General features: G+C 51.8%; 55 non-coding genes across 55 annotated transcripts; 11 read left to right on the top strand and 44 right to left on the bottom strand.

Moving 5' to 3' along the window:
* Nucleotides 1-152: 152 nt before the first annotated feature.
* On the bottom strand, nucleotides 153-225 carry Trnam-cau (transfer RNA methionine (anticodon CAU)). The gene has a single exon. It is a non-coding gene; the product is annotated as a tRNA-Met (tRNA).
* A 293-nt stretch (nucleotides 226-518) lies between these two features.
* Nucleotides 519-589, bottom strand: Trnag-gcc (transfer RNA glycine (anticodon GCC)). Its single transcript has one exon. It is a non-coding gene; the product is annotated as a tRNA-Gly (tRNA).
* Nucleotides 590-920: 331 nt separating this feature from the next.
* Trnag-ucc (transfer RNA glycine (anticodon UCC)) lies at nucleotides 921-992 on the top strand. The gene has a single exon. It is a non-coding gene; the product is annotated as a tRNA-Gly (tRNA).
* A 741-nt stretch (nucleotides 993-1,733) lies between these two features.
* On the bottom strand, nucleotides 1,734-1,807 carry Trnai-aau (transfer RNA isoleucine (anticodon AAU)). The gene has a single exon. It is a non-coding gene; the product is annotated as a tRNA-Ile (tRNA).
* Nucleotides 1,808-2,064: 257 nt separating this feature from the next.
* On the bottom strand, nucleotides 2,065-2,136 carry Trnae-uuc (transfer RNA glutamic acid (anticodon UUC)). Its single transcript has one exon. It is a non-coding gene; the product is annotated as a tRNA-Glu (tRNA).
* Nucleotides 2,137-2,592: 456 nt separating this feature from the next.
* Trnam-cau (transfer RNA methionine (anticodon CAU)) lies at nucleotides 2,593-2,665 on the bottom strand. The gene has a single exon. It is a non-coding gene; the product is annotated as a tRNA-Met (tRNA).
* Nucleotides 2,666-2,958: 293 nt separating this feature from the next.
* Nucleotides 2,959-3,029, bottom strand: Trnag-gcc (transfer RNA glycine (anticodon GCC)). The gene has a single exon. It is a non-coding gene; the product is annotated as a tRNA-Gly (tRNA).
* A 331-nt stretch (nucleotides 3,030-3,360) lies between these two features.
* Trnag-ucc (transfer RNA glycine (anticodon UCC)) lies at nucleotides 3,361-3,432 on the top strand. Its single transcript has one exon. It is a non-coding gene; the product is annotated as a tRNA-Gly (tRNA).
* Nucleotides 3,433-4,173: 741 nt separating this feature from the next.
* Trnai-aau (transfer RNA isoleucine (anticodon AAU)) lies at nucleotides 4,174-4,247 on the bottom strand. The gene has a single exon. It is a non-coding gene; the product is annotated as a tRNA-Ile (tRNA).
* Nucleotides 4,248-4,504: 257 nt separating this feature from the next.
* On the bottom strand, nucleotides 4,505-4,576 carry Trnae-uuc (transfer RNA glutamic acid (anticodon UUC)). Its single transcript has one exon. It is a non-coding gene; the product is annotated as a tRNA-Glu (tRNA).
* A 456-nt stretch (nucleotides 4,577-5,032) lies between these two features.
* Nucleotides 5,033-5,105, bottom strand: Trnam-cau (transfer RNA methionine (anticodon CAU)). The gene has a single exon. It is a non-coding gene; the product is annotated as a tRNA-Met (tRNA).
* A 293-nt stretch (nucleotides 5,106-5,398) lies between these two features.
* On the bottom strand, nucleotides 5,399-5,469 carry Trnag-gcc (transfer RNA glycine (anticodon GCC)). The gene has a single exon. It is a non-coding gene; the product is annotated as a tRNA-Gly (tRNA).
* A 331-nt stretch (nucleotides 5,470-5,800) lies between these two features.
* Trnag-ucc (transfer RNA glycine (anticodon UCC)) lies at nucleotides 5,801-5,872 on the top strand. The gene has a single exon. It is a non-coding gene; the product is annotated as a tRNA-Gly (tRNA).
* A 705-nt stretch (nucleotides 5,873-6,577) lies between these two features.
* Trnai-aau (transfer RNA isoleucine (anticodon AAU)) lies at nucleotides 6,578-6,651 on the bottom strand. The gene has a single exon. It is a non-coding gene; the product is annotated as a tRNA-Ile (tRNA).
* Nucleotides 6,652-6,909: 258 nt separating this feature from the next.
* Nucleotides 6,910-6,981, bottom strand: Trnae-uuc (transfer RNA glutamic acid (anticodon UUC)). Its single transcript has one exon. It is a non-coding gene; the product is annotated as a tRNA-Glu (tRNA).
* A 461-nt stretch (nucleotides 6,982-7,442) lies between these two features.
* Nucleotides 7,443-7,515, bottom strand: Trnam-cau (transfer RNA methionine (anticodon CAU)). The gene has a single exon. It is a non-coding gene; the product is annotated as a tRNA-Met (tRNA).
* Nucleotides 7,516-7,807: 292 nt separating this feature from the next.
* On the bottom strand, nucleotides 7,808-7,878 carry Trnag-gcc (transfer RNA glycine (anticodon GCC)). The gene has a single exon. It is a non-coding gene; the product is annotated as a tRNA-Gly (tRNA).
* Nucleotides 7,879-8,209: 331 nt separating this feature from the next.
* On the top strand, nucleotides 8,210-8,281 carry Trnag-ucc (transfer RNA glycine (anticodon UCC)). The gene has a single exon. It is a non-coding gene; the product is annotated as a tRNA-Gly (tRNA).
* A 705-nt stretch (nucleotides 8,282-8,986) lies between these two features.
* On the bottom strand, nucleotides 8,987-9,060 carry Trnai-aau (transfer RNA isoleucine (anticodon AAU)). Its single transcript has one exon. It is a non-coding gene; the product is annotated as a tRNA-Ile (tRNA).
* Nucleotides 9,061-9,318: 258 nt separating this feature from the next.
* Nucleotides 9,319-9,390, bottom strand: Trnae-uuc (transfer RNA glutamic acid (anticodon UUC)). Its single transcript has one exon. It is a non-coding gene; the product is annotated as a tRNA-Glu (tRNA).
* Nucleotides 9,391-9,851: 461 nt separating this feature from the next.
* On the bottom strand, nucleotides 9,852-9,924 carry Trnam-cau (transfer RNA methionine (anticodon CAU)). The gene has a single exon. It is a non-coding gene; the product is annotated as a tRNA-Met (tRNA).
* A 292-nt stretch (nucleotides 9,925-10,216) lies between these two features.
* Trnag-gcc (transfer RNA glycine (anticodon GCC)) lies at nucleotides 10,217-10,287 on the bottom strand. Its single transcript has one exon. It is a non-coding gene; the product is annotated as a tRNA-Gly (tRNA).
* Nucleotides 10,288-10,618: 331 nt separating this feature from the next.
* Nucleotides 10,619-10,690, top strand: Trnag-ucc (transfer RNA glycine (anticodon UCC)). The gene has a single exon. It is a non-coding gene; the product is annotated as a tRNA-Gly (tRNA).
* A 705-nt stretch (nucleotides 10,691-11,395) lies between these two features.
* On the bottom strand, nucleotides 11,396-11,469 carry Trnai-aau (transfer RNA isoleucine (anticodon AAU)). Its single transcript has one exon. It is a non-coding gene; the product is annotated as a tRNA-Ile (tRNA).
* Nucleotides 11,470-11,727: 258 nt separating this feature from the next.
* Nucleotides 11,728-11,799, bottom strand: Trnae-uuc (transfer RNA glutamic acid (anticodon UUC)). Its single transcript has one exon. It is a non-coding gene; the product is annotated as a tRNA-Glu (tRNA).
* A 461-nt stretch (nucleotides 11,800-12,260) lies between these two features.
* On the bottom strand, nucleotides 12,261-12,333 carry Trnam-cau (transfer RNA methionine (anticodon CAU)). The gene has a single exon. It is a non-coding gene; the product is annotated as a tRNA-Met (tRNA).
* Nucleotides 12,334-12,625: 292 nt separating this feature from the next.
* On the bottom strand, nucleotides 12,626-12,696 carry Trnag-gcc (transfer RNA glycine (anticodon GCC)). Its single transcript has one exon. It is a non-coding gene; the product is annotated as a tRNA-Gly (tRNA).
* A 331-nt stretch (nucleotides 12,697-13,027) lies between these two features.
* Nucleotides 13,028-13,099, top strand: Trnag-ucc (transfer RNA glycine (anticodon UCC)). Its single transcript has one exon. It is a non-coding gene; the product is annotated as a tRNA-Gly (tRNA).
* Nucleotides 13,100-13,804: 705 nt separating this feature from the next.
* On the bottom strand, nucleotides 13,805-13,878 carry Trnai-aau (transfer RNA isoleucine (anticodon AAU)). Its single transcript has one exon. It is a non-coding gene; the product is annotated as a tRNA-Ile (tRNA).
* Nucleotides 13,879-14,136: 258 nt separating this feature from the next.
* On the bottom strand, nucleotides 14,137-14,208 carry Trnae-uuc (transfer RNA glutamic acid (anticodon UUC)). Its single transcript has one exon. It is a non-coding gene; the product is annotated as a tRNA-Glu (tRNA).
* A 461-nt stretch (nucleotides 14,209-14,669) lies between these two features.
* On the bottom strand, nucleotides 14,670-14,742 carry Trnam-cau (transfer RNA methionine (anticodon CAU)). Its single transcript has one exon. It is a non-coding gene; the product is annotated as a tRNA-Met (tRNA).
* A 292-nt stretch (nucleotides 14,743-15,034) lies between these two features.
* Nucleotides 15,035-15,105, bottom strand: Trnag-gcc (transfer RNA glycine (anticodon GCC)). Its single transcript has one exon. It is a non-coding gene; the product is annotated as a tRNA-Gly (tRNA).
* A 331-nt stretch (nucleotides 15,106-15,436) lies between these two features.
* Nucleotides 15,437-15,508, top strand: Trnag-ucc (transfer RNA glycine (anticodon UCC)). The gene has a single exon. It is a non-coding gene; the product is annotated as a tRNA-Gly (tRNA).
* Nucleotides 15,509-16,227: 719 nt separating this feature from the next.
* On the bottom strand, nucleotides 16,228-16,301 carry Trnai-aau (transfer RNA isoleucine (anticodon AAU)). The gene has a single exon. It is a non-coding gene; the product is annotated as a tRNA-Ile (tRNA).
* A 258-nt stretch (nucleotides 16,302-16,559) lies between these two features.
* Nucleotides 16,560-16,631, bottom strand: Trnae-uuc (transfer RNA glutamic acid (anticodon UUC)). The gene has a single exon. It is a non-coding gene; the product is annotated as a tRNA-Glu (tRNA).
* A 461-nt stretch (nucleotides 16,632-17,092) lies between these two features.
* Nucleotides 17,093-17,165, bottom strand: Trnam-cau (transfer RNA methionine (anticodon CAU)). Its single transcript has one exon. It is a non-coding gene; the product is annotated as a tRNA-Met (tRNA).
* Nucleotides 17,166-17,457: 292 nt separating this feature from the next.
* Nucleotides 17,458-17,528, bottom strand: Trnag-gcc (transfer RNA glycine (anticodon GCC)). The gene has a single exon. It is a non-coding gene; the product is annotated as a tRNA-Gly (tRNA).
* A 331-nt stretch (nucleotides 17,529-17,859) lies between these two features.
* On the top strand, nucleotides 17,860-17,931 carry Trnag-ucc (transfer RNA glycine (anticodon UCC)). Its single transcript has one exon. It is a non-coding gene; the product is annotated as a tRNA-Gly (tRNA).
* Nucleotides 17,932-18,650: 719 nt separating this feature from the next.
* On the bottom strand, nucleotides 18,651-18,724 carry Trnai-aau (transfer RNA isoleucine (anticodon AAU)). The gene has a single exon. It is a non-coding gene; the product is annotated as a tRNA-Ile (tRNA).
* Nucleotides 18,725-18,982: 258 nt separating this feature from the next.
* Nucleotides 18,983-19,054, bottom strand: Trnae-uuc (transfer RNA glutamic acid (anticodon UUC)). The gene has a single exon. It is a non-coding gene; the product is annotated as a tRNA-Glu (tRNA).
* A 461-nt stretch (nucleotides 19,055-19,515) lies between these two features.
* Nucleotides 19,516-19,588, bottom strand: Trnam-cau (transfer RNA methionine (anticodon CAU)). Its single transcript has one exon. It is a non-coding gene; the product is annotated as a tRNA-Met (tRNA).
* Nucleotides 19,589-19,880: 292 nt separating this feature from the next.
* Trnag-gcc (transfer RNA glycine (anticodon GCC)) lies at nucleotides 19,881-19,951 on the bottom strand. The gene has a single exon. It is a non-coding gene; the product is annotated as a tRNA-Gly (tRNA).
* A 331-nt stretch (nucleotides 19,952-20,282) lies between these two features.
* Nucleotides 20,283-20,354, top strand: Trnag-ucc (transfer RNA glycine (anticodon UCC)). Its single transcript has one exon. It is a non-coding gene; the product is annotated as a tRNA-Gly (tRNA).
* A 719-nt stretch (nucleotides 20,355-21,073) lies between these two features.
* On the bottom strand, nucleotides 21,074-21,147 carry Trnai-aau (transfer RNA isoleucine (anticodon AAU)). Its single transcript has one exon. It is a non-coding gene; the product is annotated as a tRNA-Ile (tRNA).
* A 258-nt stretch (nucleotides 21,148-21,405) lies between these two features.
* Trnae-uuc (transfer RNA glutamic acid (anticodon UUC)) lies at nucleotides 21,406-21,477 on the bottom strand. Its single transcript has one exon. It is a non-coding gene; the product is annotated as a tRNA-Glu (tRNA).
* A 461-nt stretch (nucleotides 21,478-21,938) lies between these two features.
* Trnam-cau (transfer RNA methionine (anticodon CAU)) lies at nucleotides 21,939-22,011 on the bottom strand. Its single transcript has one exon. It is a non-coding gene; the product is annotated as a tRNA-Met (tRNA).
* Nucleotides 22,012-22,303: 292 nt separating this feature from the next.
* On the bottom strand, nucleotides 22,304-22,374 carry Trnag-gcc (transfer RNA glycine (anticodon GCC)). The gene has a single exon. It is a non-coding gene; the product is annotated as a tRNA-Gly (tRNA).
* A 331-nt stretch (nucleotides 22,375-22,705) lies between these two features.
* Trnag-ucc (transfer RNA glycine (anticodon UCC)) lies at nucleotides 22,706-22,777 on the top strand. Its single transcript has one exon. It is a non-coding gene; the product is annotated as a tRNA-Gly (tRNA).
* Nucleotides 22,778-23,496: 719 nt separating this feature from the next.
* Trnai-aau (transfer RNA isoleucine (anticodon AAU)) lies at nucleotides 23,497-23,570 on the bottom strand. The gene has a single exon. It is a non-coding gene; the product is annotated as a tRNA-Ile (tRNA).
* A 258-nt stretch (nucleotides 23,571-23,828) lies between these two features.
* On the bottom strand, nucleotides 23,829-23,900 carry Trnae-uuc (transfer RNA glutamic acid (anticodon UUC)). The gene has a single exon. It is a non-coding gene; the product is annotated as a tRNA-Glu (tRNA).
* Nucleotides 23,901-24,361: 461 nt separating this feature from the next.
* Trnam-cau (transfer RNA methionine (anticodon CAU)) lies at nucleotides 24,362-24,434 on the bottom strand. Its single transcript has one exon. It is a non-coding gene; the product is annotated as a tRNA-Met (tRNA).
* Nucleotides 24,435-24,726: 292 nt separating this feature from the next.
* Nucleotides 24,727-24,797, bottom strand: Trnag-gcc (transfer RNA glycine (anticodon GCC)). The gene has a single exon. It is a non-coding gene; the product is annotated as a tRNA-Gly (tRNA).
* Nucleotides 24,798-25,128: 331 nt separating this feature from the next.
* Trnag-ucc (transfer RNA glycine (anticodon UCC)) lies at nucleotides 25,129-25,200 on the top strand. Its single transcript has one exon. It is a non-coding gene; the product is annotated as a tRNA-Gly (tRNA).
* A 719-nt stretch (nucleotides 25,201-25,919) lies between these two features.
* Trnai-aau (transfer RNA isoleucine (anticodon AAU)) lies at nucleotides 25,920-25,993 on the bottom strand. Its single transcript has one exon. It is a non-coding gene; the product is annotated as a tRNA-Ile (tRNA).
* A 258-nt stretch (nucleotides 25,994-26,251) lies between these two features.
* Nucleotides 26,252-26,323, bottom strand: Trnae-uuc (transfer RNA glutamic acid (anticodon UUC)). Its single transcript has one exon. It is a non-coding gene; the product is annotated as a tRNA-Glu (tRNA).
* Nucleotides 26,324-26,449: the final 126 nt, after the last annotated feature.

Below are 26,449 nucleotides of genomic sequence, written 5' to 3'. Positions count from 1 at the left end.
AAAATTTCACAAAAGAACTGCAAGTAGTAATAACGGGAAGTAAGCATTTTCACGCTGAGTTGTTGAAGCCTTATGGATAACAAACTACAAGCTGTTTTGCTCCTTCGCAACCCCAGAGCCGTCAATTTAGCTGTGAACGGAAGTAAATTAAATGCCCCGGGTGAGGATCGAACTCACGACCTTAAGATTATGAGACTTACGCGCTGCCTACTGCGCTACCGAGGCACGTGATGGCCAAACCTTCTGGTATCTCGGCAAGTAGCAAATACTAGTGGTAGAGAGTCTGCACTTGCTGGCTCATTTTTTCTGTTACTACACGTGCATTCCCGGCGCTGCAGGCAACTTGCGATGATAGGCCGACGCCAGTATGCACAATAGCACGCAGGAGTCCAAACGAGAAGACGTGCGCGCTGCGTGTTTGGTTGTTTCCACACGGAATCCCGCGGTTCATTCTCGTGGCCCACGCACTTCGAGTGCGAAGGACACGCAGCTCCACTATCGGGGAAAAAACAAAATGATGCATCGGCCGGGAATCGAACCCGGGCCGCCCGCGTGGCAGGCGAGCATTCTACCACTGAACCACCGATGCTCAGCTAGTTTGCAGCTTCCTTGTGCTTTCCGCGGCAGACGTCTGAAGGGAAAGTGGGACTGCCGTCCAGCGCCGTGGCATCCTCTCGAGAGAATGCTACAAACGCTGAATCCTGCGCTGCACTGCTTAAAAATGACGCCCGAACGCGATCGTCTAAGTAGTGTTGCGGCGCACACACGTGACGACTCTTGCCAAAGGACGCGAAATGTGCGTAGAGACGCTGTCTGGATGCGCTCGCCTACCCCGTAATGCGCCTGCTGCTGCGACCACCTTCAGCCGCCGCCGACAGGCGGGAAGCAGACACAGCGCGGCGTGCGCGCAAGAAAACCGTGCGGTGGTGGTGTAATGGTCAGCATAGTTGCCTTCCAAGCAGTTGATCCGGGTTCGATTCCCGGCCACCGCAGCCTGAGTTTTACTTCTGCGTATGAGTACTTTTGCCACGCGTCATTAAATTAATGTTTCTTTCCTCCTCTTACTGGCTGCAGGCCACCCTATATTGTGTGCGTCGATTCCGCTTGAGTCTCGACTTGTCTCGACTTTGCTCGGCTGACGCGAGAGCTGACGCTCTCCAATCGGCCTATATCAGAAGGACAAGCACGCGAAACGACTGAGAGAGGTATGGCGAGGCGGGCACAACATTACTTACGCCTCAAGTAAAGACCTGCTGCCTGTTATCGTGCATTGTGTGATTTTACATGTTCTGTCAGACAAATTCAGTTTTATTACTAGCACATTTCTTTTTTTCTTTGTTGAAAATTTTACAACACGCTCCTTCATTTCACTGTGGCCGCACGGCGCGACTTGGCATACCGAGAGGCAAAACGTGGCGCCAGTGCCCTAGACCGAATAGCGCTGCAGCTCCGAAACCGACGAGAAAAGAGAAATACGAATTGAAACTGTCGGCAGCGCCCTGTGTTCGCAGGCGGTCACCCGCCCAAGCACTGACAACGCCCAGCGTCGCGCAGTAGCGGTGATCGGACGACAAACTGTGTGTTCAGCGTGCTGTGACCTGTGAAGTGTTTTAGCGCGTCCCGACAAGTCTCTTTCGGGTCCCCTATCAGCTCCCACACAATGTGACGATTTCTTTGTCACCATACTTGCCCGGGGAAATCGGCGTTGCCTTTTTGAAGTAGTAAAATCGAAGTGGCCCGTGGGGGGATCGAACCCACGACCTTCGCGTTATTAGCACGACGCTCTAACCAACTGAGCTAACGGGCCTCGGTGCACTCCGTCTTCCAGCGCTTAGAGGGAGTGGCTCTGCGTATTTACAGGTAACATTTCTATGGTAGCGGTCCAACAGTGGACCAGGGTCTCTTCTCCCTTTATTCCGCTGCTCGTAGTAATTTCATTGCGTGCCCGTTTCTCTCGACTGTTTTCAGCTCACGTTTATGAACCAGTAGCTATAACGCGAGGAGGACGTGAAACAGCATTTCGCAGGGTCCAAACTTGTCGTGATTTGTTCCGAAAAAATTACATTCCGGTACCGGGAATCGAACCCGGGCCTCCTGGGTGAAAGCCAGGTATCCTAGCCACTAGACCACACCGGACGCGCACGCTTGTTTTTGGGGTTTACACCCCCTCCACTGGCTTTTCTTGTCGCACTTTCCCTGTTTGCGAGCATCTTTTCGCTCTCCCATGCCGAGGCGCGCATGGCAAAAGTCACAGTCCGTTGCTTTTGGCCTCGTTGTTACAGGGGTAGGAGGAAAAGCAAAGCTGTGAGTAGTAATATTTATTTACTTATTTCGCAAGTAAAGACCTGCAGCCTGTCATTATATAGCAGGTCATACACTGTGTGACTTTACATGTTATATCATACGAAATTCAGTTTTATTACTAGTACATTTTTTCTTGAAAATTTCACAAAAGAACTGCAAGTAGTAATAACGGGAAGTAAGCATTTTCACGCTGAGTTGTTGAAGCCTTATGGATAACAAACTACAAGCTGTTTTGCTCCTTCGCAACCCCAGAGCCGTCAATTTAGCTGTGAACGGAAGTAAATTAAATGCCCCGGGTGAGGATCGAACTCACGACCTTAAGATTATGAGACTTACGCGCTGCCTACTGCGCTACCGAGGCACGTGATGGCCAAACCTTCTGGTATCTCGGCAAGTAGCAAATACTAGTGGTAGAGAGTCTGCACTTGCTGGCTCATTTTTTCTGTTACTACACGTGCATTCCCGGCGCTGCAGGCAACTTGCGATGATAGGCCGACGCCAGTATGCACAATAGCACGCAGGAGTCCAAACGAGAAGACGTGCGCGCTGCGTGTTTGGTTGTTTCCACACGGAATCCCGCGGTTCATTCTCGTGGCCCACGCACTTCGAGTGCGAAGGACACGCAGCTCCACTATCGGGGAAAAAACAAAATGATGCATCGGCCGGGAATCGAACCCGGGCCGCCCGCGTGGCAGGCGAGCATTCTACCACTGAACCACCGATGCTCAGCTAGTTTGCAGCTTCCTTGTGCTTTCCGCGGCAGACGTCTGAAGGGAAAGTGGGACTGCCGTCCAGCGCCGTGGCATCCTCTCGAGAGAATGCTACAAACGCTGAATCCTGCGCTGCACTGCTTAAAAATGACGCCCGAACGCGATCGTCTAAGTAGTGTTGCGGCGCACACACGTGACGACTCTTGCCAAAGGACGCGAAATGTGCGTAGAGACGCTGTCTGGATGCGCTCGCCTACCCCGTAATGCGCCTGCTGCTGCGACCACCTTCAGCCGCCGCCGACAGGCGGGAAGCAGACACAGCGCGGCGTGCGCGCAAGAAAACCGTGCGGTGGTGGTGTAATGGTCAGCATAGTTGCCTTCCAAGCAGTTGATCCGGGTTCGATTCCCGGCCACCGCAGCCTGAGTTTTACTTCTGCGTATGAGTACTTTTGCCACGCGTCATTAAATTAATGTTTCTTTCCTCCTCTTACTGGCTGCAGGCCACCCTATATTGTGTGCGTCGATTCCGCTTGAGTCTCGACTTGTCTCGACTTTGCTCGGCTGACGCGAGAGCTGACGCTCTCCAATCGGCCTATATCAGAAGGACAAGCACGCGAAACGACTGAGAGAGGTATGGCGAGGCGGGCACAACATTACTTACGCCTCAAGTAAAGACCTGCTGCCTGTTATCGTGCATTGTGTGATTTTACATGTTCTGTCAGACAAATTCAGTTTTATTACTAGCACATTTCTTTTTTTCTTTGTTGAAAATTTTACAACACGCTCCTTCATTTCACTGTGGCCGCACGGCGCGACTTGGCATACCGAGAGGCAAAACGTGGCGCCAGTGCCCTAGACCGAATAGCGCTGCAGCTCCGAAACCGACGAGAAAAGAGAAATACGAATTGAAACTGTCGGCAGCGCCCTGTGTTCGCAGGCGGTCACCCGCCCAAGCACTGACAACGCCCAGCGTCGCGCAGTAGCGGTGATCGGACGACAAACTGTGTGTTCAGCGTGCTGTGACCTGTGAAGTGTTTTAGCGCGTCCCGACAAGTCTCTTTCGGGTCCCCTATCAGCTCCCACACAATGTGACGATTTCTTTGTCACCATACTTGCCCGGGGAAATCGGCGTTGCCTTTTTGAAGTAGTAAAATCGAAGTGGCCCGTGGGGGGATCGAACCCACGACCTTCGCGTTATTAGCACGACGCTCTAACCAACTGAGCTAACGGGCCTCGGTGCACTCCGTCTTCCAGCGCTTAGAGGGAGTGGCTCTGCGTATTTACAGGTAACATTTCTATGGTAGCAGTCCAACAGTGGACCAGGGTCTCTTCTCCCTTTATTCCGCTGCTCGTAGTAATTTCATTGCGTGCCCGTTTCTCTCGACTGTTTTCAGCTCACGTTTATGAACCAGTAGCTATAACGCGAGGAGGACGTGAAACAGCATTTCGCAGGGTCCAAACTTGTCGTGATTTGTTCCGAAAAAATTACATTCCGGTACCGGGAATCGAACCCGGGCCTCCTGGGTGAAAGCCAGGTATCCTAGCCACTAGACCACACCGGACGCGCACGCTTGTTTTTGGGGTTTACACCCCCTCCACTGGCTTTCCGTGTCGCACTTTCCCTGTTTGCGAGCATCTTTTCGCTCTCCCATGCCGAGGCGCGCATGGCAAAAGTCACAGTCCGTTGCTTTTGGCCTCGTTGTTACAGGGGTAGGAGGAAAAGCAAAGCTGTGAGTAGTAATATTTATTTACTTATTTCGCAAGTAAAGACCTGCAGCCTGTCATTATATAGCAGGTCATACACTGTGTGACTTTACATGTTATATCATACGAAATTCAGTTTTATTACTAGTACATTTTTTCTTGAAAATTTCACAAAAGAACTGCAAGTAGTAATAACGGGAAGTAAGCATTTTCACGCTGAGTTGTTGAAGCCTTATGGATAACAAACTACAAGCTGTTTTGCTCCTTCGCAACCCCAGAGCCGTCAATTTAGCTGTGAACGGAAGTAAATTAAATGCCCCGGGTGAGGATCGAACTCACGACCTTAAGATTATGAGACTTACGCGCTGCCTACTGCGCTACCGAGGCACGTGATGGCCAAACCTTCTGGTATCTCGGCAAGTAGCAAATACTAGTGGTAGAGAGTCTGCACTTGCTGGCTCATTTTTTCTGTTACTACACGTGCATTCCCGGCGCTGCAGGCAACTTGCGATGATAGGCCGACGCCAGTATGCACAATAGCACGCAGGAGTCCAAACGAGAAGACGTGCGCACTGCGTGTTTGGTTGTTTCCACACGGAATCCCGCGGTTCATTCTCGTGGCCCACGCACTTCGAGTGCGAAGGACACGCAGCTCCACTATCGGGGAAAAAACAAAATGATGCATCGGCCGGGAATCGAACCCGGGCCGCCCGCGTGGCAGGCGAGCATTCTACCACTGAACCACCGATGCTCAGCTAGTTTGCAGCTTCCTTGTGCTTTCCGCGGCAGACGTCTGAAGGGAAAGTGGGACTGCCGTCCAGCGCCGTGGCATCCTCTCGAGAGAATGCTACAAACGCTGAATCCTGCGCTGCACTGCTTAAAAATGACGCCCGAACGCGATCGTCTAAGTAGTGTTGCGGCGCACGCACGCGACGACTCTTGCCAAAGGACGCGAAATGTGCGTAGAGACGCTGTCTGGATGCGCTCGCCTACCCCGTAATGCGCCTGCTGCTGCGACCTCCTTCAGCCGCCGCCGACAGGCGGGAAGCAGACACAGCGCGGCGTGCGCGCAAGAAAACCGTGCGGTGGTGGTGTAATGGTCAGCATAGTTGCCTTCCAAGCAGTTGATCCGGGTTCGATTCCCGGCCACCGCAGCCTGCGTTTTACTTCTGCGTATGAGTACTTTTGCCACGCGTCATTAAATTAATGTTTCTTTCCTCCTCTTACTGGCTGCAGGCCACCCTATATTGTGTGCGTCGATTCCGCTTGAGTCTCGACTTGTCTCGACTTTGCTCGGCTGACGCGAGAGCTGACGCTCTCCAATCGGCCTATATCAGAAGGACTAGCACGCGAAACGACTGAGAGAGGTATGGCGAGGCGGGCACAACATTACTTATGCCTCAAGTAAAGACCTGCTGCCTGTTATCGTGCATTGTGTGATTTTACATGTTCTGTCAGACAAATTCAGTTTTATTACTAGTACATTTCTTTTTTTCTTTGTTGAAAATTTTACAACACGCTCCTTCATTTCACTGTGGCCGCACGGCGCGACTTGGCATACCGAGAGCCAAAACGTGGCGCCAGTGCCCTTGACCGAATAGCGCTGCAGCTCCGAAACCGACGAGAAAAGAGAAATACGAATTGAAACTGTCGGCAGCGCCATGTGTTCGCAGGCGGTCACCCGCCCAAGCACTGACAACGCCCAGCGTCGCGCAGTAGCGGTGATCGGACGAGAAACAGTGTGATCAGTGAAGTGTTTTAGCGCGTCCCGACAAGTCGCTTTCGGGTCCCCTATCTGCTCCCACACAATTTCTTAGTCACCACACTTCCCCACACTTTTTGAAATAGAAAAATCGTATTGGCCCGTGGGGGGATCGAACCCACGACCTTCGCGTTATTAGCACGACGCTCTAACCAACTGAGCTAACGGGCCTCGGTGCACACTGTCTTCCAGCACTTAGAGGCAGTAGCTATGCGTATTTACAGGTAACATTTCTATGGTAGCAGTCCAACAGTGGACCAGCGTCTCTCCTCCCTTTATTCCGCTGCTCGTAGTAATTTCATTGCGTGCCCGTTTCTCTCGACTGTTTTCAGCTCACGTTTATGAACCAGTAGCTATAACGCGAGGAGGACGTGAAAACAGCATTTCGCTCTGTCCAAACTTGTCGTGATTTGTTCCGAAAAAATTACATTCCGGTACCGGGAATCGAACCCGGGCCTCCTGGGTGAAAGCCAGGTATCCTAGCCACTAGACCACACCGGACGCGCACCCTTTTTTCGGGGTTTACACCCCCTGCACTGGCTTTCCGTGTCGCACTTTCCCTGTTTGCGACCATCTTTTCGCGCTCCCATGCCGAGGCGCGCATGGCAAAAGTCACAGTCCGTTGCTTTTGGCCTCGTTGTTACAGGGGTACGAGGAAAAGCAAACCTGTGAGTAGTAATATTTATTTACTTATTTCGCAAGTAAAGACCTGCAGCCTGTCATTATACAGGTATAGCAGGCCATACACCGTGTGACTTTACATGTTATATCATACGAAATTCAGTTTTATTACTAGTACATTTTTTCTTGAAAATTTCACAAAAGAACTGCAAGTAGTAATAACGGGAAGTAAGCATTTTCACGCTGAGTTGTTGAAACCTTGTGGATAACAAACTACAAGCTGTTTTGCTCCTTCGCAACCCCAGAGCCGTCAATTCAGCTGTGAACGAAAGTAAATTAAATGCCCCGGGTGAGGATCGAACTCACGACCTTAAGATTATGAGACTTACGCGCTGCCTACTGCGCTACCGAGGCACGTGATTGCCATACCTTCTGGAATCTCGGCAAGTAGCAAATACTAGTGGTAGAGAGTCTGCACTTGCTGGCTCATTTTTTCTGTTACTACACGTGCATTCCCAGCGCTGCAGGCAACTTGCGATGCTAGGCCGACGCCAGTATGTACAATAGCACGCACGAGTCCAAACGAGAAGACGTGCGCGCTGCGTGTTTGGCTGTTTCCACACGGAATCCCGCGGTCCATTCTCGTGGCCCACGCACTTCGAGTGCGAAAGACTCGCAGCTCCACTATCGGGGAAAAACAAAATGATGCATCGGCCGGGAATCGAACCCGGGCCGCCCGCGTGGCAGGCGAGCATTCTACCACTGAACCACCGATGCCCAGCTAGTTCGCAGCTTCCTTGTGCTTTCCGCGGCAGACGTCTGAAGGGAAAGTGGGACTGCCGTCCAGCGCCGTGGCATCCTCTCGAGAGAATGCTACAAACGCTGAATCCTGCGCTGCACTGCTTAAAAATGACGCCCGAACTCGATCGTCTTAGTAGTGTTGCGGCGCACGCACGCGACGACTCTTGCCAAAGGACGCGAAATGTGCGTAGAGACGCTGTCTGGATGCGCTCGCCTACCCCGTAATGCGCCTACTGCTGCGACCACCTTCGGCCGCCGCCGACAGGCGGGAAGCAGACACAGCGCGGCGTGCGCAGAAGAAAACCGTGCGGTGGTGGTGTAATGGTCAGCATAGTTGCCTTCCAAGCAGTTGATCCGGGTTCGATTCCCGGCCACCGCAGCCTGCGTTTTACTTCTGCGTATGAGTACTTTTGCCACGCGTCCTTAAATTAATGTTTCTTTCCCCCTCTTACTCGCTGCAGGCCACCCTATATTGTGTGCGTCGATTCCGCTTGAGTCTCGACTTGTCTCGACTTTGCTCGGCTGACGCGAGAGCTGACGCTCTCCAATCGGCCTATATCAGAAGGACTAGCACGCGAAACGACTGAGAGAGGTATGGCGAGGCGGGCACAACATTACTTATGCCTCAAGTAAAGACCTGCTGCCTGTTATCGTGCATTGTGTGATTTTACATGTTCTGTCAGACAAATTCAGTTTTATTACTAGTACATTTCTTTTTTTCTTTGTTGAAAATTTTACAACACGCTCCTTCATTTCACTGTGGCCGCACGGCGCGACTTGGCATACCGAGAGCCAAAACGTGGCGCCAGTGCCCTTGACCGAATAGCGCTGCAGCTCCGAAACCGACGAGAAAAGAGAAATACGAATTGAAACTGTCGGCAGCGCCATGTGTTCGCAGGCGGTCACCCGCCCAAGCACTGACAACGCCCAGCGTCGCGCAGTAGCGGTGATCGGACGAGAAACAGTGTGATCAGTGAAGTGTTTTAGCGCGTCCCGACAAGTCGCTTTCGGGTCCCCTATCTGCTCCCACACAATTTCTTAGTCACCACACTTCCCCACACTTTTTGAAATAGAAAAATCGTATTGGCCCGTGGGGGGATCGAACCCACGACCTTCGCGTTATTAGCACGACGCTCTAACCAACTGAGCTAACGGGCCTCGGTGTACACTGTCTTCCAGCACTTAGAGGGAGTAGCTATGCGTATTTACAGGTAACATTTCTATGGTAGCAGTCCAACAGTGGACCAGCGTCTCTCCTCCCTTTATTCCGCTGCTCGTAGTAATTTCATTGCGTGCCCGTTTCTCTCGACTGTTTTCAGCTCACGTTTATGAACCAGTAGCTATAACGCGAGGAGGACGTGAAAACAGCATTTCGCTCTGTCCAAACTTGTCGTGATTTGTTCCGAAAAAATTACATTCCGGTACCGGGAATCGAACCCGGGCCTCCTGGGTGAAAGCCAGGTATCCTAGCCACTAGACCACACCGGACGCGCACACTATTTTCGGGGTTTACACCCCCTGCACTGGCTTTCCGTGTCGCACTTTCCCTGTTTGCGACCATCTTTTCGCGCTCCCATGCCGAGGCGCGCATGGCAAAAGTCACAGTCCGTTGCTTTTGGCCTCGTTGTTACAGGGGTACGAGGAAAAGCAAACCTGTGAGTAGTAATATTTATTTACTTATTTCGCAAGTAAAGACCTGCAGCCTGTCATTATACAGGTATAGCAGGCCATACACCGTGTGACTTTACATGTTATATCATACGAAATTCAGTTTTATTACTAGTACATTTTTTCTTGAAAATTTCACAAAAGAACTGCAAGTAGTAATAACGGGAAGTAAGCATTTTCACGCTGAGTTGTTGAAACCTTGTGGATAACAAACTACAAGCTGTTTTGCTCCTTCGCAACCCCAGAGCCGTCAATTCAGCTGTGAACGAAAGTAAATTAAATGCCCCGGGTGAGGATCGAACTCACGACCTTAAGATTATGAGACTTACGCGCTGCCTACTGCGCTACCGAGGCACGTGATTGCCATACCTTCTGGAATCTCGGCAAGTAGCAAATACTAGTGGTAGAGAGTCTGCACTTGCTGGCTCATTTTTTCTGTTACTACACGTGCATTCCCAGCGCTGCAGGCAACTTGCGATGCTAGGCCGACGCCAGTATGTACAATAGCACGCACGAGTCCAAACGAGAAGACGTGCGCGCTGCGTGTTTGGCTGTTTCCACACGGAATCCCGCGGTCCATTCTCGTGGCCCACGCACTTCGAGTGCGAAAGACTCGCAGCTCCACTATCGGGGAAAAACAAAATGATGCATCGGCCGGGAATCGAACCCGGGCCGCCCGCGTGGCAGGCGAGCATTCTACCACTGAACCACCGATGCCCAGCTAGTTCGCAGCTTCCTTGTGCTTTCCGCGGCAGACGTCTGAACGGAAAGTGGGACTGCCGTCCAGCGCCGTGGCATCCTCTCGAGAGAATGCTACAAACGCTGAATCCTGCGCTGCACTGCTTAAAAATGACGCCCGAACTCGATCGTCTTAGTAGTGTTGCGGCGCACGCACGCGACGACTCTTGCCAAAGGACGCGAAATGTGCGTAGAGACGCTGTCTGGATGCGCTCGCCTACCCCGTAATGCGCCTACTGCTGCGACCACCTTCGGCCGCCGCCGACAGGCGGGAAGCAGACACAGCGCGGCGTGCGCGCAAGAAAACCGTGCGGTGGTGGTGTAACGGTCAGCATAGTTGCCTTCCAAGCAGTTGATCCGGGTTCGATTCCCGGCCACCGCAGCCTGCGTTTTACTTCTGCGTATGAGTACTTTTGCCACGCGTCCTTAAATTAATGTTTCTTTCCCCCTCTTACTCGCTGCAGGCCACCCTATATTGTGTGCGTCGATTCCGCTTGAGTCTCGACTTGTCTCGACTTTGCTCGGCTGACGCGAGAGCTGACGCTCTCCAATCGGCCTATATCAGAAGGACTAGCACGCGAAACGACTGAGAGAGGTATGGCGAGGCGGGCACAACATTACTTATGCCTCAAGTAAAGACCTGCTGCCTGTTATCGTGCATTGTGTGATTTTACATGTTCTGTCAGACAAATTCAGTTTTATTACTAGTACATTTCTTTTTTTCTTTGTTGAAAATTTTACAACACGCTCCTTCATTTCACTGTGGCCGCACGGCGCGACTTGGCATACCGAGAGCCAAAACGTGGCGCCAGTGCCCTTGACCGAATAGCGCTGCAGCTCCGAAACCGACGAGAAAAGAGAAATACGAATTGAAACTGTCGGCAGCGCCATGTGTTCGCAGGCGGTCACCCGCCCAAGCACTGACAACGCCCAGCGTCGCGCAGTAGCGGTGATCGGACGAGAAACAGTGTGATCAGTGAAGTGTTTTAGCGCGTCCCGACAAGTCGCTTTCGGGTCCCCTATCTGCTCCCACACAATTTCTTAGTCACCACACTTCCCCACACTTTTTGAAATAGAAAAATCGTATTGGCCCGTGGGGGGATCGAACCCACGACCTTCGCGTTATTAGCACGACGCTCTAACCAACTGAGCTAACGGGCCTCGGTGCACACTGTCTTCCAGCACTTAGAGGGAGTAGCTATGCGTATTTACAGGTAACATTTCTATGGTAGCAGTCCAACAGTGGACCAGCGTCTCTCCTCCCTTTATTCCGCTGCTCGTAGTAATTTCATTGCGTGCCCGTTTCTCTCGACTGTTTTCAGCTCACGTTTATGAACCAGTAGCTATAACGCGAGGAGGACGTGAAAACAGCATTTCGCTCTGTCCAAACTTGTCGTGATTTGTTCCGAAAAAATTACATTCCGGTACCGGGAATCGAACCCGGGCCTCCTGGGTGAAAGCCAGGTATCCTAGCCACTAGACCACACCGGACGCGCACACTATTTTCGGGGTTTACACCCCCTGCACTGGCTTTCCGTGTCGCACTTTCCCTGTTTGCGACCATCTTTTCGCGCTCCCATGCCGAGGCGCGCATGGCAAAAGTCACAGTCCGTTGCTTTTGGCCTCGTTGTTACAGGGGTACGAGGAAAAGCAAACCTGTGAGTAGTAATATTTATTTACTTATTTCGCAAGTAAAGACCTGCAGCCTGTCATTATACAGGTATAGCAGGCCATACACCGTGTGACTTTACATGTTATATCATACGAAATTCAGTTTTATTACTAGTACATTTTTTCTTGAAAATTTCACAAAAGAACTGCAAGTAGTAATAACGGGAAGTAAGCATTTTCACGCTGAGTTGTTGAAACCTTGTGGATAACAAACTACAAGCTGTTTTGCTCCTTCGCAACCCCAGAGCCGTCAATTCAGCTGTGAACGAAAGTAAATTAAATGCCCCGGGTGAGGATCGAACTCACGACCTTAAGATTATGAGACTTACGCGCTGCCTACTGCGCTACCGAGGCACGTGATTGCCATACCTTCTGGAATCTCGGCAAGTAGCAAATACTAGTGGTAGAGAGTCTGCACTTGCTGGCTCATTTTTTCTGTTACTACACGTGCATTCCCAGCGCTGCAGGCAACTTGCGATGCTAGGCCGACGCCAGTATGTACAATAGCACGCACGAGTCCAAACGAGAAGACGTGCGCGCTGCGTGTTTGGCTGTTTCCACACGGAATCCCGCGGTCCATTCTCGTGGCCCACGCACTTCGAGTGCGAAAGACTCGCAGCTCCACTATCGGGGAAAAACAAAATGATGCATCGGCCGGGAATCGAACCCGGGCCGCCCGCGTGGCAGGCGAGCATTCTACCACTGAACCACCGATGCCCAGCTAGTTCGCAGCTTCCTTGTGCTTTCCGCGGCAGACGTCTGAACGGAAAGTGGGACTGCCGTCCAGCGCCGTGGCATCCTCTCGAGAGAATGCTACAAACGCTGAATCCTGCGCTGCACTGCTTAAAAATGACGCCCGAACTCGATCGTCTTAGTAGTGTTGCGGCGCACGCACGCGACGACTCTTGCCAAAGGACGCGAAATGTGCGTAGAGACGCTGTCTGGATGCGCTCGCCTACCCCGTAATGCGCCTACTGCTGCGACCACCTTCGGCCGCCGCCGACAGGCGGGAAGCAGACACAGCGCGGCGTGCGCGCAAGAAAACCGTGCGGTGGTGGTGTAACGGTCAGCATAGTTGCCTTCCAAGCAGTTGATCCGGGTTCGATTCCCGGCCACCGCAGCCTGCGTTTTACTTCTGCGTATGAGTACTTTTGCCACGCGTCCTTAAATTAATGTTTCTTTCCCCCTCTTACTCGCTGCAGGCCACCCTATATTGTGTGCGTCGATTCCGCTTGAGTCTCGACTTGTCTCGACTTTGCTCGGCTGACGCGAGAGCTGACGCTCTCCAATCGGCCTATATCAGAAGGACTAGCACGCGAAACGACTGAGAGAGGTATGGCGAGGCGGGCACAACATTACTTATGCCTCAAGTAAAGACCTGCTGCCTGTTATCGTGCATTGTGTGATTTTACATGTTCTGTCAGACAAATTCAGTTTTATTACTAGTACATTTCTTTTTTTCTTTGTTGAAAATTTTACAACACGCTCCTTCATTTCACTGTGGCCGCACGGCGCGACTTGGCATACCGAGAGCCAAAACGTGGCGCCAGTGCCCTTGACCGAATAGCGCTGCAGCTCCGAAACCGACGAGAAAAGAGAAATACGAATTGAAACTGTCGGCAGCGCCATGTGTTCGCAGGCGGTCACCCGCCCAAGCACTGACAACGCCCAGCGTCGCGCAGTAGCGGTGATCGGACGAGAAACAGTGTGATCAGTGAAGTGTTTTAGCGCGTCCCGACAAGTCGCTTTCGGGTCCCCTATCTGCTCCCACACAATTTCTTAGTCACCACACTTCCCCACACTTTTTGAAATAGAAAAATCGTATTGGCCCGTGGGGGGATCGAACCCACGACCTTCGCGTTATTAGCACGACGCTCTAACCAACTGAGCTAACGGGCCTCGGTGCACACTGTCTTCCAGCACTTAGAGGGAGTAGCTATGCGTATTTACAGGTAACATTTCTATGGTAGCAGTCCAACAGTGGACCAGCGTCTCTCCTCCCTTTATTCCGCTGCTCGTAGTAATTTCATTGCGTGCCCGTTTCTCTCGACTGTTTTCAGCTCACGTTTATGAACCAGTAGCTATAACGCGAGGAGGACGTGAAAACAGCATTTCGCTCTGTCCAAACTTGTCGTGATTTGTTCCGAAAAAATTACATTCCGGTACCGGGAATCGAACCCGGGCCTCCTGGGTGAAAGCCAGGTATCCTAGCCACTAGACCACACCGGACGCGCACACTATTTTCGGGGTTTACACCCCCTGCACTGGCTTTCCGTGTCGCACTTTCCCTGTTTGCGACCATCTTTTCGCGCTCCCATGCCGAGGCGCGCATGGCAAAAGTCACAGTCCGTTGCTTTTGGCCTCGTTGTTACAGGGGTACGAGGAAAAGCAAACCTGTGAGTAGTAATATTTATTTACTTATTTCGCAAGTAAAGACCTGCAGCCTGTCATTATACAGGTATAGCAGGCCATACACCGTGTGACTTTACATGTTATATCATACGAAATTCAGTTTTATTACTAGTACATTTTTTCTTGAAAATTTCACAAAAGAACTGCAAGTAGTAATAACGGGAAGTAAGCATTTTCACGCTGAGTTGTTGAAACCTTGTGGATAACAAACTACAAGCTGTTTTGCTCCTTCGCAACCCCAGAGCCGTCAATTCAGCTGTGAACGAAAGTAAATTAAATGCCCCGGGTGAGGATCGAACTCACGACCTTAAGATTATGAGACTTACGCGCTGCCTACTGCGCTACCGAGGCACGTGATTGCCATACCTTCTGGAATCTCGGCAAGTAGCAAATACTAGTGGTAGAGAGTCTGCACTTGCTGGCTCATTTTTTCTGTTACTACACGTGCATTCCCAGCGCTGCAGGCAACTTGCGATGCTAGGCCGACGCCAGTATGTACAATAGCACGCACGAGTCCAAACGAGAAGACGTGCGCGCTGCGTGTTTGGCTGTTTCCACACGGAATCCCGCGGTCCATTCTCGTGGCCCACGCACTTCGAGTGCGAAAGACTCGCAGCTCCACTATCGGGGAAAAACAAAATGATGCATCGGCCGGGAATCGAACCCGGGCCGCCCGCGTGGCAGGCGAGCATTCTACCACTGAACCACCGATGCCCAGCTAGTTCGCAGCTTCCTTGTGCTTTCCGCGGCAGACGTCTGAACGGAAAGTGGGACTGCCGTCCAGCGCCGTGGCATCCTCTCGAGAGAATGCTACAAACGCTGAATCCTGCGCTGCACTGCTTAAAAATGACGCCCGAACTCGATCGTCTTAGTAGTGTTGCGGCGCACGCACGCGACGACTCTTGCCAAAGGACGCGAAATGTGCGTAGAGACGCTGTCTGGATGCGCTCGCCTACCCCGTAATGCGCCTACTGCTGCGACCACCTTCGGCCGCCGCCGACAGGCGGGAAGCAGACACAGCGCGGCGTGCGCGCAAGAAAGCCGTGCGGTGGTGGTGTAATGGTCAGCATAGTTGCCTTCCAAGCAGTTGATCCGGGTTCGATTCCCGGCCACCGCAGCCTGCGTTTTACTTCTGCGTATGAGTACTTTTGCCACGCGTCCTTAAATTAATGTTTCTTTCCCCCTCTTACTCGCTGCAGGCCACCCTATATTGTGTGCGTCGATTCCGCTTGAGTCTCGACTTGTCTCGACTTTGCTCGGCTGACGCGAGAGCTGACGCTCTCCAATCGGCCTATATCAGAAGGACTAGCACGCGAAACGACTGAGAGAGGTATGGCGAGGCGGGCACAACATTACTTATGCCTCAAGTAAAGACCTGCTGCCTGTTATCGTGCATTGTGTGATTTTACATGTTCTGTCAGACAAATTCAGTTTTATTACTAGTACATTTCTTTTTTTCTTTGTTGAAAATTTTACAACACGCTCCTTCATTTCACTGTGGCCGCACGGCGCGACTTGGCATACCGAGAGCCAAAACGTGGCGCCAGTGCCCTTGACCGAATAGCGCTGCAGCTCCGAAACCGACGAGAAAAGAGAAATACGAATTGAAACTGTCGGCAGCGCCATGTGTTCGCAGGCGGTCACCCGCCCAAGCACTGACAACGCCCAGCGTCGCGCAGTAGCGGTGATCGGACGAGAAACAGTGTGATCAGTGAAGTGTTTTAGCGCGTCCCGACAAGTCGCTTTCGGGTCCCCTATCTGCTCCCACACAATTTCTTAGTCACCACACTTCCCCGCCGAAATAGGCGTTGCCTTTTTGAAATAGAAAAATCGTATTGGCCCGTGGGGGGATCGAACCCACGACCTTCGCGTTATTAGCACGACGCTCTAACCAACTGAGCTAACGGGCCTCGGTGCACACTGTCTTCCAGCACTTAGAGGCAGTAGCTATGCGTATTTACAGGTAACATTTCTATGGTAGCAGTCCAACAGTGGACCAGCGTCTCTCCTCCCTTTATTCCGCTGCTCGTAGTAATTTCATTGCGTGCCCGTTTCTCTCGACTGTTTTCAGCTCACGTTTATGAACCAGTAGCTATAACGCGAGGAGGACGTGAAAACAGCATTTCGCTCTGTCCAAACTTGTCGTGATTTGTTCCGAAAAAATTACATTCCGGTACCGGGAATCGAACCCGGGCCTCCTGGGTGAAAGCCAGGTATCCTAGCCACTAGACCACACCGGACGCGCACACTTTTTTCGGGGTTTACACCCCCTGCACTGGCTTTCCGTGTCGCACTTTCCCTGTTTGCGACCATCTTTTCGCGCTCCCATGCCGAGGCGCGCATGGCAAAAGTCACAGTCCGTTGCTTTTGGCCTCGTTGTTACAGGGGTACGAGGAAAAGCAAACCTGTGAGTAGTAATATTTATTTACTTATTTCGCAAGTAAAGACCTGCAGCCTGTCATTATACAGGTATAGCAGGCCATACACTGTGTGACTTTACATGTTATATCATACGAAATTCAGTTTTATTACTAGTACATTTTTTCTTGAAAATTTCACAAAAGAACTGCAAGTAGTAATAACGGGAAGTAAGCATTTTCACGCTGAGTTGTTGAAACCTTGTGGATAACAAACTACAAGCTGTTTTGCTCCTTCGCAACCCCAGAGCCGTCAATTCAGCTGTGAACGAAAGTAAATTAAATGCCCCGGGTGAGGATCGAACTCACGACCTTAAGATTATGAGACTTACGCGCTGCCTACTGCGCTACCGAGGCACGTGATTGCCATACCTTCTGGAATCTCGGCAAGTAGCAAATACTAGTGGTAGAGAGTCTGCACTTGCTGGCTCATTTTTTCTGTTACTACACGTGCATTCCCAGCGCTGCAGGCAACTTGCGATGCTAGGCCGACGCCAGTATGTACAATAGCACGCACGAGTCCAAACGAGAAGACGTGCGCGCTGCGTGTTTGGCTGTTTCCACACGGAATCCCGCGGTCCATTCTCGTGGCCCACGCACTTCGAGTGCGAAAGACTCGCAGCTCCACTATCGGGGAAAAACAAAATGATGCATCGGCCGGGAATCGAACCCGGGCCGCCCGCGTGGCAGGCGAGCATTCTACCACTGAACCACCGATGCCCAGCTAGTTCGCAGCTTCCTTGTGCTTTCCGCGGCAGACGTCTGAACGGAAAGTGGGACTGCCGTCCAGCGCCGTGGCATCCTCTCGAGAGAATGCTACAAACGCTGAATCCTGCGCTGCACTGCTTAAAAATGACGCCCGAACTCGATCGTCTTAGTAGTGTTGCGGCGCACGCACGCGACGACTCTTGCCAAAGGACGCGAAATGTGCGTAGAGACGCTGTCTGGATGCGCTCGCCTACCCCGTAATGCGCCTACTGCTGCGACCACCTTCGGCCGCCGCCGACAGGCGGGAAGCAGACACAGCGCGGCGTGCGCAGAAGAAAACCGTGCGGTGGTGGTGTAATGGTCAGCATAGTTGCCTTCCAAGCAGTTGATCCGGGTTCGATTCCCGGCCACCGCAGCCTGCGTTTTACTTCTGCGTATGAGTACTTTTGCCACGCGTCCTTAAATTAATGTTTCTTTCCCCCTCTTACTCGCTGCAGGCCACCCTATATTGTGTGCGTCGATTCCGCTTGAGTCTCGACTTGTCTCGACTTTGCTCGGCTGACGCGAGAGCTGACGCTCTCCAATCGGCCTATATCAGAAGGACTAGCACGCGAAACGACTGAGAGAGGTATGGCGAGGCGGGCACAACATTACTTATGCCTCAAGTAAAGACCTGCTGCCTGTTATCGTGCATTGTGTGATTTTACATGTTCTGTCAGACAAATTCAGTTTTATTACTAGTACATTTCTTTTTTTCTTTGTTGAAAATTTTACAACACGCTCCTTCATTTCACTGTGGCCGCACGGCGCGACTTGGCATACCGAGAGCCAAAACGTGGCGCCAGTGCCCTTGACCGAATAGCGCTGCAGCTCCGAAACCGACGAGAAAAGAGAAATACGAATTGAAACTGTCGGCAGCGCCATGTGTTCGCAGGCGGTCACCCGCCCAAGCACTGACAACGCCCAGCGTCGCGCAGTAGCGGTGATCGGACGAGAAACAGTGTGATCAGTGAAGTGTTTTAGCGCGTCCCGACAAGTCGCTTTCGGGTCCCCTATCTGCTCCCACACAATTTCTTAGTCACCACACTTCCCCGCCGAAATAGGCGTTGCCTTTTTGAAATAGAAAAATCGTATTGGCCCGTGGGGGGATCGAACCCACGACCTTCGCGTTATTAGCACGACGCTCTAACCAACTGAGCTAACGGGCCTCGGTGCACACTGTCTTCCAGCACTTAGAGGCAGTAGCTATGCGTATTTACAGGTAACATTTCTATGGTAGCAGTCCAACAGTGGACCAGCGTCTCTCCTCCCTTTATTCCGCTGCTCGTAGTAATTTCATTGCGTGCCCGTTTCTCTCGACTGTTTTCAGCTCACGTTTATGAACCAGTAGCTATAACGCGAGGAGGACGTGAAAACAGCATTTCGCTCTGTCCAAACTTGTCGTGATTTGTTCCGAAAAAATTACATTCCGGTACCGGGAATCGAACCCGGGCCTCCTGGGTGAAAGCCAGGTATCCTAGCCACTAGACCACACCGGACGCGCACACTTTTTTCGGGGTTTACACCCCCTGCACTGGCTTTCCGTGTCGCACTTTCCCTGTTTGCGACCATCTTTTCGCGCTCCCATGCCGAGGCGCGCATGGCAAAAGTCACAGTCCGTTGCTTTTGGCCTCGTTGTTACAGGGGTACGAGGAAAAGCAAACCTGTGAGTAGTAATATTTATTTACTTATTTCGCAAGTAAAGACCTGCAGCCTGTCATTATACAGGTATAGCAGGCCATACACTGTGTGACTTTACATGTTATATCATACGAAATTCAGTTTTATTACTAGTACATTTTTTCTTGAAAATTTCACAAAAGAACTGCAAGTAGTAATAACGGGAAGTAAGCATTTTCACGCTGAGTTGTTGAAACCTTGTGGATAACAAACTACAAGCTGTTTTGCTCCTTCGCAACCCCAGAGCCGTCAATTCAGCTGTGAACGAAAGTAAATTAAATGCCCCGGGTGAGGATCGAACTCACGACCTTAAGATTATGAGACTTACGCGCTGCCTACTGCGCTACCGAGGCACGTGATTGCCATACCTTCTGGAATCTCGGCAAGTAGCAAATACTAGTGGTAGAGAGTCTGCACTTGCTGGCTCATTTTTTCTGTTACTACACGTGCATTCCCAGCGCTGCAGGCAACTTGCGATGCTAGGCCGACGCCAGTATGTACAATAGCACGCACGAGTCCAAACGAGAAGACGTGCGCGCTGCGTGTTTGGCTGTTTCCACACGGAATCCCGCGGTCCATTCTCGTGGCCCACGCACTTCGAGTGCGAAAGACTCGCAGCTCCACTATCGGGGAAAAACAAAATGATGCATCGGCCGGGAATCGAACCCGGGCCGCCCGCGTGGCAGGCGAGCATTCTACCACTGAACCACCGATGCCCAGCTAGTTCGCAGCTTCCTTGTGCTTTCCGCGGCAGACGTCTGAACGGAAAGTGGGACTGCCGTCCAGCGCCGTGGCATCCTCTCGAGAGAATGCTACAAACGCTGAATCCTGCGCTGCACTGCTTAAAAATGACGCCCGAACTCGATCGTCTTAGTAGTGTTGCGGCGCACGCACGCGACGACTCTTGCCAAAGGACGCGAAATGTGCGTAGAGACGCTGTCTGGATGCGCTCGCCTACCCCGTAATGCGCCTACTGCTGCGACCACCTTCGGCCGCCGCCGACAGGCGGGAAGCAGACACAGCGCGGCGTGCGCAGAAGAAAACCGTGCGGTGGTGGTGTAATGGTCAGCATAGTTGCCTTCCAAGCAGTTGATCCGGGTTCGATTCCCGGCCACCGCAGCCTGCGTTTTACTTCTGCGTATGAGTACTTTTGCCACGCGTCCTTAAATTAATGTTTCTTTCCCCCTCTTACTCGCTGCAGGCCACCCTATATTGTGTGCGTCGATTCCGCTTGAGTCTCGACTTGTCTCGACTTTGCTCGGCTGACGCGAGAGCTGACGCTCTCCAATCGGCCTATATCAGAAGGACTAGCACGCGAAACGACTGAGAGAGGTATGGCGAGGCGGGCACAACATTACTTATGCCTCAAGTAAAGACCTGCTGCCTGTTATCGTGCATTGTGTGATTTTACATGTTCTGTCAGACAAATTCAGTTTTATTACTAGTACATTTCTTTTTTTCTTTGTTGAAAATTTTACAACACGCTCCTTCATTTCACTGTGGCCGCACGGCGCGACTTGGCATACCGAGAGCCAAAACGTGGCGCCAGTGCCCTTGACCGAATAGCGCTGCAGCTCCGAAACCGACGAGAAAAGAGAAATACGAATTGAAACTGTCGGCAGCGCCATGTGTTCGCAGGCGGTCACCCGCCCAAGCACTGACAACGCCCAGCGTCGCGCAGTAGCGGTGATCGGACGAGAAACAGTGTGATCAGTGAAGTGTTTTAGCGCGTCCCGACAAGTCGCTTTCGGGTCCCCTATCTGCTCCCACACAATTTCTTAGTCACCACACTTCCCCGCCGAAATAGGCGTTGCCTTTTTGAAATAGAAAAATCGTATTGGCCCGTGGGGGGATCGAACCCACGACCTTCGCGTTATTAGCACGACGCTCTAACCAACTGAGCTAACGGGCCTCGGTGCACACTGTCTTCCAGCACTTAGAGGCAGTAGCTATGCGTATTTACAGGTAACATTTCTATGGTAGCAGTCCAACAGTGGACCAGCGTCTCTCCTCCCTTTATTCCGCTGCTCGTAGTAATTTCATTGCGTGCCCGTTTCTCTCGACTGTTTTCAGCTCACGTTTATGAACCAGTAGCTATAACGCGAGGAGGACGTGAAAACAGCATTTCGCTCTGTCCAAACTTGTCGTGATTTGTTCCGAAAAAATTACATTCCGGTACCGGGAATCGAACCCGGGCCTCCTGGATGAAAGCCAGGTATCCTAGCCACTAGACCACACCGGACGCGCACACTTTTTTCGGGGTTTACACCCCCTGCACTGGCTTTCCGTGTCGCACTTTCCCTGTTTGCGACCATCTTTTCGCGCTCCCATGCCGAGGCGCGCATGGCAAAAGTCACAGTCCGTTGCTTTTGGCCTCGTTGTTACAGGGGTACGAGGAAAAGCAAACCTGTGAGTAGTAATATTTATTTACTTATTTCGCAAGTAAAGACCTGCAGCCTGTCATAATACAGGTATAGCAGGCCATACACCGTGTGACTTTACATGTTATATCATACGAAATTCAGTTTTATTACTAGTACATTTTTTCTTGAAAATTTCACAAAAGAACTGCAAGTAGTAATAACGGGAAGTAAGCATTTTCACGCTGAGTTGTTGAAACCTTGTGGATAACAAACTACAAGCTGTTTTGCTCCTTCGCAACCCCAGAGCCGTCAATTCAGCTGTGAACGAAAGTAAATTAAATGCCCCGGGTGAGGATCGAACTCACGACCTTAAGATTATGAGACTTACGCGCTGCCTACTGCGCTACCGAGGCACGTGATTGCCATACCTTCTGGAATCTCGGCAAGCAGCAAATACTAGTGGTAGAGAGTCTGCACTTGCTGGCTCATTTTTTCTGTTACTACACGTGCATTCCCAGCGCTGCAGGCAACTTGCGATGCTAGGCCGACGCCAGTATGTACAATAGCACGCACGAGTCCAAACGAGAAGACGTGCGCGCTGCGTGTTTGGCTGTTTCCACACGGAATCCCGCGGTCCATTCTCGTGGCCCACGCACTTCGAGTGCGAAAGACTCGCAGCTCCACTATCGAGGAAAAACAAAATGATGCATCGGCCGGGAATCGAACCCGGGCCGCCCGCGAGGCAGGCGAGCATTCTACCACTGAACCACCGATGCCCAGCTAGTTCGCAGCTTCCTTGTGCTTTCCGCGGCAGACGTCTGAAGGGAAAGTGGGACTGCCGTCCAGCGCCGTGGCATCCTCTCGAGAGAATGCTACAAACGCTGAATCCTGCGCTGCACTGCTTAAAAATGACGCCCGAACTCGATCGTCTTAGTAGTGTTGCGGCGCACGCACGCGACGACTCTTGCCAAAGGACGCGAAATGTGCGTAGAGACGCTGTCTGGATGCGCTCGCCTACCCCGTAATGCGCCTACTGCTGCGACGACCTTCGGCCGCCGCCGACAGGCGGGAAGCAGACACAGCGCGGCGTGCGCAGAAGAAAACCGTGCGGTGGTGGTGTAATGGTCAGCATAGTTGCCTTCCAAGCAGTTGATCCGGGTTCGATTCCCGGCCACCGCAGCCTGCGTTTTACTTCTGCGTATGAGTACTTTTGCCACGCGTCCTTAAATTAATGTTTCTTTCCCCCTCTTACTCGCTGCAGGCCACCCTATATTGTGTGCGTCGATTCCGCTTGAGTCTCGACTTGTCTCGACTTTGCTCGGCTGACGCGAGAGCTGACGCTCTCCAATCGGCCTATATCAGAAGGACTAGCACGCGAAACGACTGAGAGAGGTATGGCGAGGCGGGCACAACATTACTTATGCCTCAAGTAAAGACCTGCTGCCTGTTATCGTGCATTGTGTGATTTTACATGTTCTGTCAGACAAATTCAGTTTTATTACTAGTACATTTCTTTTTTTCTTTGTTGAAAATTTTACAACACGCTCCTTCATTTCACTGTGGCCGCACGGCGCGACTTGGCATACCGAGAGCCAAAACGTGGCGCCAGTGCCCTTGACCGAATAGCGCTGCAGCTCCGAAACCGACGAGAAAAGAGAAATACGAATTGAAACTGTCGGCAGCGCCATGTGTTCGCAGGCGGTCACCCGCCCAAGCACTGACAACGCCCAGCGTCGCGCAGTAGCGGTGATCGGACGAGAAACAGTGTGATCAGTGAAGTGTTTTAGCGCGTCCCGACAAGTCGCTTTCGGGTCCCCTATCTGCTCCCACACAATTTCTTAGTCACCACACTTCCCCGCCGAAATAGGCGTTGCCTTTTTGAAATAGAAAAATCGTATTGGCCCGTGGGGGGATCGAACCCACGACCTTCGCGTTATTAGCACGACGCTCTAACCAACTGAGCTAACGGGCCTCGGTGCACACTGTCTTCCAGCACTTAGAGGCAGTAGCTATGCGTATTTACAGGTAACATTTCTATGGTAGCAGTCCAACAGTGGACCAGCGTCTCTCCTCCCTTTATTCCGCTGCTCGTAGTAATTTCATTGCGTGCCCGTTTCTCTCGACTGTTTTCAGCTCACGTTTATGAACCAGTAGCTATAACGCGAGGAGGACGTGAAAACAGCATTTCGCTCTGTCCAAACTTGTCGTGATTTGTTCCGAAAAAATTACATTCCGGTACCGGGAATCGAACCCGGGCCTCCTGGATGAAAGCCAGGTATCCTAGCCACTAGACCACACCGGACGCGCACACTTTTTTCGGGGTTTACACCCCCTGCACTGGCTTTCCGTGTCGCACTTTCCCTGTTTGCGACCATCTTTTCGCGCTCCCATGCCGAGGCGCGCATGGCAAAAGTCACAGTCCGTTGCTTTTGGCCTCGTTGTTACAGGGGTACGAGGAAAAGCAAACCTGTGAGTAGTAATATTTATTTACTTATTTCGCAAGTAAAGACCTGCAGCCTGTCATAATACAGGTATAGCAGGCCATACACCGTGTGACTTTACATGTTATATCATACGAAATTCAGTTTTATTACTAGTACATTTTTTCTTGAAAATTTCACAAAAGAACTGCAAGTAGTAATAACGGGAAGTAAGCATTTTCACGCTGAGTTGTTGAAACCTTGTGGATAACAAACTACAAGCTGTTTTGCTCCTTCGCAACCCCAGAGCCGTCAATTCAGCTGTGAACGAAAGTAAATTAAATGCCCCGGGTGAGGATCGAACTCACGACCTTAAGATTATGAGACTTACGCGCTGCCTACTGCGCTACCGAGGCACGTGATTGCCATACCTTCTGGAATCTCGGCAAGCAGCAAATACTAGTGGTAGAGAGTCTGCACTTGCTGGCTCATTTTTTCTGTTACTACACGTGCATTCCCAGCGCTGCAGGCAACTTGCGATGCTAGGCCGACGCCAGTATGTACAATAGCACGCACGAGTCCAAACGAGAAGACGTGCGCGCTGCGTGTTTGGCTGTTTCCACACGGAATCCCGCGGTCCATTCTCGTGGCCCACGCACTTCGAGTGCGAAAGACTCGCAGCTCCACTATCGAGGAAAAACAAAATGATGCATCGGCCGGGAATCGAACCCGGGCCGCCCGCGAGGCAGGCGAGCATTCTACCACTGAACCACCGATGCCCAGCTAGTTCGCAGCTTCCTTGTGCTTTCCGCGGCAGACGTCTGAAGGGAAAGTGGGACTGCCGTCCAGCGCCGTGGCATCCTCTCGAGAGAATGCTACAAACGCTGAATCCTGCGCTGCACTGCTTAAAAATGACGCCCGAACTCGATCGTCTTAGTAGTGTTGCGGCGCACGCACGCGACGACTCTTGCCAAAGGACGCGAAATGTGCGTAGAGACGCTGTCTGGATGCGCTCGCCTACCCCGTAATGCGCCTACTGCTGCGACGACCTTCGGCCGCCGCCGACAGGCGGGAAGCAGACACAGCGCGGCGTGCGCAGAAGAAAACCGTGCGGTGGTGGTGTAATGGTCAGCATAGTTGCCTTCCAAGCAGTTGATCCGGGTTCGATTCCCGGCCACCGCAGCCTGCGTTTTACTTCTGCGTATGAGTACTTTTGCCACGCGTCCTTAAATTAATGTTTCTTTCCCCCTCTTACTCGCTGCAGGCCACCCTATATTGTGTGCGTCGATTCCGCTTGAGTCTCGACTTGTCTCGACTTTGCTCGGCTGACGCGAGAGCTGACGCTCTCCAATCGGCCTATATCAGAAGGACTAGCACGCGAAACGACTGAGAGAGGTATGGCGAGGCGGGCACAACATTACTTATGCCTCAAGTAAAGACCTGCTGCCTGTTATCGTGCATTGTGTGATTTTACATGTTCTGTCAGACAAATTCAGTTTTATTACTAGTACATTTCTTTTTTTCTTTGTTGAAAATTTTACAACACGCTCCTTCATTTCACTGTGGCCGCACGGCGCGACTTGGCATACCGAGAGCCAAAACGTGGCGCCAGTGCCCTTGACCGAATAGCGCTGCAGCTCCGAAACCGACGAGAAAAGAGAAATACGAATTGAAACTGTCGGCAGCGCCATGTGTTCGCAGGCGGTCACCCGCCCAAGCACTGACAACGCCCAGCGTCGCGCAGTAGCGGTGATCGGACGAGAAACAGTGTGATCAGTGAAGTGTTTTAGCGCGTCCCGACAAGTCGCTTTCGGGTCCCCTATCTGCTCCCACACAATTTCTTAGTCACCACACTTCCCCGCCGAAATAGGCGTTGCCTTTTTGAAATAGAAAAATCGTATTGGCCCGTGGGGGGATCGAACCCACGACCTTCGCGTTATTAGCACGACGCTCTAACCAACTGAGCTAACGGGCCTCGGTGCACACTGTCTTCCAGCACTTAGAGGCAGTAGCTATGCGTATTTACAGGTAACATTTCTATGGTAGCAGTCCAACAGTGGACCAGCGTCTCTCCTCCCTTTATTCCGCTGCTCGTAGTAATTTCATTGCGTGCCCGTTTCTCTCGACTGTTTTCGGCTCACGTTTATGAACCAGTAGCTATAACGCGAGGAGGACGTGAAAACAGCATTTCGCTCTGTCCAAACTTGTCGTGATTTGTTCCGAAAAAATTACATTCCGGTACCGGGAATCGAACCCGGGCCTCCTGGATGAAAGCCAGGTATCCTAGCCACTAGACCACACCGGACGCGCACACTTTTTTCGGGGTTTACACCCCCTGCACTGGCTTTCCGTGTCGCACTTTCCCTGTTTGCGACCATCTTTTCGCGCTCCCATGCCGAGGCGCGCATGGCAAAAGTCACAGTCCGTTGCT

The sequence above is a fragment of the Schistocerca gregaria genome, chromosome 2 (genome assembly GCF_023897955.1).
Source record: "Schistocerca gregaria isolate iqSchGreg1 chromosome 2, iqSchGreg1.2, whole genome shotgun sequence".
Classification (NCBI taxonomy): Eukaryota; Metazoa; Arthropoda; class Insecta; order Orthoptera; family Acrididae; genus Schistocerca; species Schistocerca gregaria.
This window is presented reverse-complemented; position numbering and strand designations above follow the sequence as displayed.